This window comes from Euprymna scolopes, chromosome 8 (genome assembly GCF_053919585.1).
Source record: "Euprymna scolopes isolate OS-2025 chromosome 8, ASM5391958v1, whole genome shotgun sequence".
NCBI classification, from domain to species: Eukaryota; Metazoa; Mollusca; class Cephalopoda; order Sepiida; family Sepiolidae; genus Euprymna; species Euprymna scolopes.
In genome coordinates, this window is record NC_136489.1 from 46,161,780 (window position 1) to 46,169,115 (window position 7,336).

Below are 7,336 nucleotides of genomic sequence, written 5' to 3' on the forward strand. Positions count from 1 at the left end.
TGCCACCGACTTGATGTATGTGTTCCACTTAAGATCAGGCGTAAAGGTACAAACCCAGGAGCTTATCAAAGCCTGGGGCCTCCCTTAGACGAGAGCCATTCATTTCAATTGATGTCAGATGGGGATCAGAGCGTTTATCATGCAGAGATAGGAGCTTGGTCTTAGATGCATTAAAGGTAACCAGCCACCTCTTTCCCCACTGTACCACGCGCTCAAGATCAGAGGAGAGTGAATCAGAGAGAACATCATCATTTACAGCCTTTGATGTGTTGTTATAGATGGTCGTGTCATCAGCATAGATGTCAACGAAAAATTTTAGTATGTGTTTTGGGAGATCATTGATGTAGATCAGGAAGAGAGTTGGGCCCAGTATGGACCCCTGAAGGACTCCAGCATTAATACTGTGGGCCTCTTATTTCTGCCCATCACCCACTACTCTTATGAGCCTATCTGAGAGAAATGACTTAATGATAGAGAAAACATTTCCAGTTATACCGTAGCTAGAAATCTTGTGTAGTAGGCCTTTATGGCAAACCTTATCGAAGGCCTTTGATATGTCGAGAGCAATTGCCCTAGAAATGGAGCCTTTGTCGAGAGATTTACTAATCCTATGAGATATAACCGTTAGCACATCTGCTGTAGATCTAGCAGAGCGGAAACCATATTGCATGTCGCTAAGAAGGTTATTTCTGCTGAGGTGGTTGACTACTTCTCTATTTATTGTGTATTCCAGAAACATACTCATGACACACAGGAGACTTATTGGTCTGTACTGAGAAGGGGATGACTTATCTCCTGAGTTCTTAAATACAGGGCATACTGATGATGTTTTCCAGGGTGTTGGGAAGCACTTCTCCTTAAGGCAACGCTTAAACAGTTTGGAAAGTATGGGGGCAAGTTCTGGTTGTAATTTTTTTAACACTGTAAGAAATAAAAAGCGGCAGCTAAGATTTACTGAAAAAAAAAAAAAACGCATCGAAGCACAGAAATTAGGAACCCGAGACTTCTGGAAAATTTGCAACAGTGTAGTAAATAATGCGCAATGAACAATTCCCCACGATCCAACAATCATGAGGTTGTTTGCTCAGCAACTGAGAAGGCTTGGCAGACGGTTTACTTCCAACTCCACACTTAACTCTGCTAACCACCCCTCCCTGACTTTCCTTTGCAGACAAACGCCACACTAAACGATCTGAAAATCACCCCTTCTCAGGTGCATGCTATCATAAGAAAGCTTGACACTGCAAAAGCATGTGGACCTGATCTCATCCCGGCTGTGCTATTAAAAAAGTCCGCCACCGAAGTAGCTCCAGTTCTCTCCAAACTTTACAACAAATACCTTAATGAATCTTGCTTTCCTGCCTGTTGGAAAACTGCTTCTGCAGTGCCAGTTTTCCAGAATTCTGGCGAAAGAACTGAATCATCAAATTATCGCCCCCATTCGCCTCCTCCCACTTTTCGCCAAAATATTTGAAACCATAATTAACCAAGCTCTAGTCCATCACCTTACAGATGCTAAACTTCTGACTGACCAACAATATGGATTTAGGCAAGCCCAACAGAGATCCTAACTGTAATCTCAGAACGTATATTCCAGTCACTGGACAAAGCGGGGGAGGGTAGAGCAGTAGCCCTAGATATATCTAAGGCTTTTGACAGGGTATGGCACGAGAGTCTCCTCAAGAAAATCAGATCATACGGCATCACTGGAAGAATACATAACATAATTAAATCCTTCTTAGATAAAAGAAAAATCCAGGTTGTCCTTGACGGTCGTACATCTAAACAATATGATATAAATGCGGAAGTGCCTCAGGGTTCTATCCTTAGATCTCTGGTATTACTAATAATCATAAATTACCTCCCTGACAAAATTGTCTCTAAAATGTGTTTGTATGCTGACGACACCACGCTATATAACAGATACGACAGGAAAACAAATGAACACATATCTAAAGAAATGACAGAAACACTAGAGGAAGACCTCCGATCCGTAGTGGAATGGGGACACAAATGGATGGTCACATTCAATGCTGCCAAGACTAAATTTGTTTCTTTCAATAATTACAAGAAATCTTCCCTCCCGCCAATAGCAATGGCCAAAGACTCTTTATCTGAAAGTACCTCTTTTAAACTCCTCGGCCTAACGTTTACAGAAAACATGAGTTGGAAAAATTACATTGAGAACATTGCCAGGACCGCTGCGAAGAAGGTGGGGTCTCTCTACCGTGCTAGAAAGCTATTGACGCCTGAAAGTATTCAATATCTCTATAAGACCACCATTCGCCCATGTGTGGAGTATTGTTGTCATATTTGGGCTGGTGCATCTACCACTAGTCTCTCGCTCCTATACAAGGTTCAAAAGAGAATAGCCAATCTGATAGGTCCTGAACTGTCAGCTAAACTTCAGCCTCTGTCACATCGACGAAATGTAGCATCCTTCTGCCTGTTCTACAAGCACTTTAATGGTAAATGCTCTGACGAACTGCAATCACTTGTGCTCTCTCGACGTAAATACCCCCGACAAACCCGAAAAGCAGCTAAATCCCACCCCTTCACAGTAGAGATGCAAGGGAGCCTTCTACCCCAGTAGTTTCTTCCCCAGAACAGCTAGACTTTGGAATTCCCTTCCGGGTCCCTGCTTCCCCGACTGTACTGACATACAGAAGTTCAAGTGCAACGTGAACCGACATCTTGCTGGTCAACTTCCTACACAGTACCCCTGATACCTATGTTCCTGATAGTAGCCCCCTACAACAAAGTGGCAATGTGCCTTGTTTGGGTGAAAATGTAATTAAATACACACACACACACACACACACACATATATATATATATATATATATATATATATATATATATTGGAATGTGGTTTGTGTTCTAGAAAAAAGTGGGGGTGTATACTTTGTGAATATTATATAGTATGGCCTGGTAGACCAACACATAACCTTCTTAAAAAAACTTTCGGGTGTGCTGAAAACAAATATCGCATTTAAATTTACCGCAAATAAGTATTTTTCGGATATTAAGTAAAAATATGCGCGGTTGCACGTACAACTATAGTACCATTTATAACATGAATAATTACATCGTTTAATACTCGAAAGAATATTATTTGCTGAAAATTTAAATGCGATGTTAGTTTTCAGACGACCCGAAACTTATAGAAAACAAGTTTTTATAGTAGGTTTTCCGTTGGTCTACTAGGCCACAATTACCAAATAAACGCCACACATAAAAAATAACAGAAGCCCCTCCTCCAAAAGGTAGCTATAATGTAGGTGTCCATTTTACGTTAAATCAATATAGAAAAACGATACCCGACTTCTTAAATCTATCATTTCTTCATATCTTAGAAACTACTTGTCTCCTAGAATTTCAAACTTTATTTTCGTTTTCAGTACCCTCGAAAACTCGTAAAGTGGTAATTTAAAAGGATTTTTAAAGAGTGGAAAGATATTGCACCTTTACGAATTTTTCAATCATAGTCGTTTGCTTTCTTAGTTTTGCATATGAATTACAAAATATATGATATTTCCCTCAAGCCTTTTCGGTTTTCATACCCAAAATAAGTTTCACATTGTATAAGGATTTTTTGATACTGGAAATATTCATAATCGTACCCTTTTTCCAAAAGAGTAGAGATACTGTAGTGAACTACTACTATGATGCTGCTACGGTATGCTTCCCATATTTCTCTCTTTCTCCCTACTCTTCTACTTCTCCGTTCCTTTCTCCTCTCAACGCCACAAGAGGTTTCAGCCAATCGGAATAGAGGACTCTCCTGGAGGGAGATACAAAGAAGAAATCTCTCTCAGACATGCGGGAAAGATAGAAGCGTCAACATGCGACTGATCAGTTTCTCTGGGCAAAGACTTTTATCAAAGAAATGTACCATCCTCTTTGTGCCCCTATATCTTAGAAACCTTAATAAAACATCATCAATCCTAAAGTCTTGTCGCACTTAATTATGTTTTCTTTTCCACAACCGTTCTTTTTCAGCACTCTTGTCCTCTCTCTAATGTCGGAAGTGCCCCAAAAAGGGGACCGACCGAAATGGTGACCCTTTTTCAAACGTCGTTAAAATTTATATACACGCAATCTTCAAAGAACAAAAAAAAAAAAACGAAAACGATGAGAACATGTCAGAGTAAAAAAGAAAAAGAAAAAGAAGAAAAAGCCTTACTAAAACTAAGGTAGAACCTTACAACAACAACAACAACAACAACAACAACAACAACAGCAACAAAAAAGTATATATTATTCCGCTTTCCAAGAAATGCCGATAATATATATATTTTTTACTATTTTTGTGAAGCGGTTTACGCTAAATAAGGAAAAAAAAAAAAACAAACAAACAAACAAGAAAAATAAGCAGTAAAAAAAAAAGAAAAACCAAACTTTTTTTACGTGATTCTCACCATATAAATGACTAAAATAAAATCTGGTCTAAAAAATATTATGTAACAATAATAAAAGTGACTTTAAGAATCAATACAGAAACTCAAAGTTCATACTAAAACACACACACACTCCCGTACACAGAAAAAGGAACCTTCCAGACGCACCCGTGTGAAGCCCATTTTGGTACACGTGTTGTCACACACCCGCAGACACAAAAAGGAACCTTCCAGACGCACGTGTGTGAAGCCAATTTTGGAACACGTGTGTGCATTGACGAACTCAGTTTTTTTCTTTAAGAACATTGACTATATATTCACACACACACACACGCACACACACACACACACACACACACACACATATATATATTATATATATATATATAAAATTAATTGACGCTATTTCTCCAAGCACCTGCTGAAATTAACCTCTGGTGAGTATTCGTTTTTCTCTCTTCTTGCTTATCACACCCCAGCCATTTCCTTTAGTCGCAGCTACAAATAAATAATAAAATAAAAAAATAATAATAGTAACTAATAATAATCATAGGAATAATAATAATTAATAATAATAATAATAATAATAATAATAATAATAATTAATAGTAGTAATAATAGTAATAATAATAATTATCATTAATAATAAGTAATAATAATAATAATAATAATCAATAGTAGTAATAATAGTAATAATTAATAATAATAATTAGTAATAATAATAATGGACGCACAACAGGTTAGCCTAAAACCCCCACAATTTATGGAGACGAGTGTCGAGGGATGGTTTTCGATAATAGAAGCTGAATTCCATCTCAGACACATTACGAGCGATGATACTAAGTTCTATACGTTATCAGTGCATTGCCGCCTGACGTGGTAACAAATATACCTTTAGCAATTCTGCAGTCGCTAAACTATGCGAAGTTAAAGGAGTGTGTGCTATCTGCATATGAAAAGACCAGACCTGAAATCCTGGAGAAGTTGATGAGGACCACTACGTTAGCTGGTCGTTCGTCATTATACCTCCAGGAAATGGTAACGGTTGCACATAGATAGGGGCAAGCGACGAGATAGTGCGCCATAAATTCATACATGCATTTCCGAAGCAAATCGCCCCAGTAATAGCAGCCCACACTGTAATGCCGTTAACGGATTTGGGTCGACTATCCGACAACTTGATGCCGTTAATAGAAAATACGTCAGCATTTCAGGCGGTTGAGAGTCGAGCTTGGAAAAACGACCATATTACCACCAGACAGTCTAGTGAAACCATTCCAGCCGGCCTATGTCAATATAGAAGGAAACAGCGGCCGAAGATATGTAGAGCCCATATATATTTCGCGGAGGAGGCTTGTACATGTAAGCCATGGTGTAAGTGGCCAAAGAAAAAGAGTAGCTTACAGACTCTGCCTAACTCGCGCCCTTCCTCTCCAGCCCCTAGTGATTCGGAAAACTAGAAAGGCGGACTGCGTTTGCTCCAGTAGTGGTGCCATTATTGGAAGTTTCTGCTAAAATAGGAGCGTCTAAAGTCAATTTTATCATAGATACCGGAGTCAGTGTTTCCATTTTACCACATTCCGCAGTAAATGGAATTACTCTGGAGCCAAATCCTGTTCATATCTCTACCGCTAACGGTGAAAGCATAAAATGCTATGGTCAGACAAACCTCGAAGTTAAGATACCCCATTTGAGAAGATCTTTTCAATGGAGTTTCGTGATTGCAGATGTCACGAACCCTCTGTTTGGATTTGACTTCTTAAACAAATTTAACATTATAGTGGATTGTAAAAATAGATCCATCCGCGATAACGTAACGAAGCGTGAAATTACAGTCAATGTAGTAACGGGAACCGATGCTGTAGTGATTAACAAAATAGACCTGACAGATTATGTTACCGAAGTAATAGGTAAATATAATAATGTGCTTTCACCACATAGCAACATAAACAAAGACTATGGTGGAGTGTATCACAGGATTGATACAGGCAGCTATTCACCAGTCTTCGCTAAAGCCAGACAACTTTTCGGTCCTAAGTTAGACGCAACACAGACAGAATTTAAAAAGTTACTAAATACTGGAGTTATCCAGCCTTCCAGTAGTGAGTGGGCAACCCCTTTGCACTTGGTGAAGAAGTCGGATGGGTCATATCGAGCGTGTGGTGATTCCGTTCATTAAATAGCATTACCAAAACAGACCGCTACCCGGTACCAAATGTAAATTCCTTATGCACACAGTTAGCTAATAAACAATATTTTTCCAAAATAGATTTAACTGCAGCATATCATCAGATTAAGGTACACCCTGAAGATGTGCCTAAGACGGAAATGGTGACCCTTTTTCAAACGTCGTTAAAATTTATGGTAACCGCCATAATATAACATGAGAAATATTTGGAAGCAAGTCTCCCCTTGTTGTTATTTCAGATTGTTTGAAACCATAGCAATAATTTTTAGTCTACCCTCCATCAAGACCAAAGGTTTGAGGAATATATATATATATATATATATATATATATATATATATATATATATATATATATATATTAATTGGCAGCCCGTCGTTAAACCGACCTTGTGTTATCAACAGCCCTTTGGAGTAGGCTGATAAATAAGGTGAGTAATATGTTTATTTGATTTAATTAAATAAAGTACAGTTTCATAAAATAGACCCCTTTAACAGCTAGTTATCGCCAGTCAACAGGATTTTCACGATATAGTTCCTAAATGCCTCTGTGTGTGTGTGTGTGTGTGTGTGTGTGTGTGTGTGTGTGTGTGTGTGTAGCAAACATCTCCTTTTTTTCTTCCTCTCTCTCTCTCTCTCTGTATATATATATATATATACATATATATATATATATATATATATATATATATATATATATATGGGTGTACGGGTGGGACTTTTGTATGTGTGTGCAGAACAGTCTGGAAAT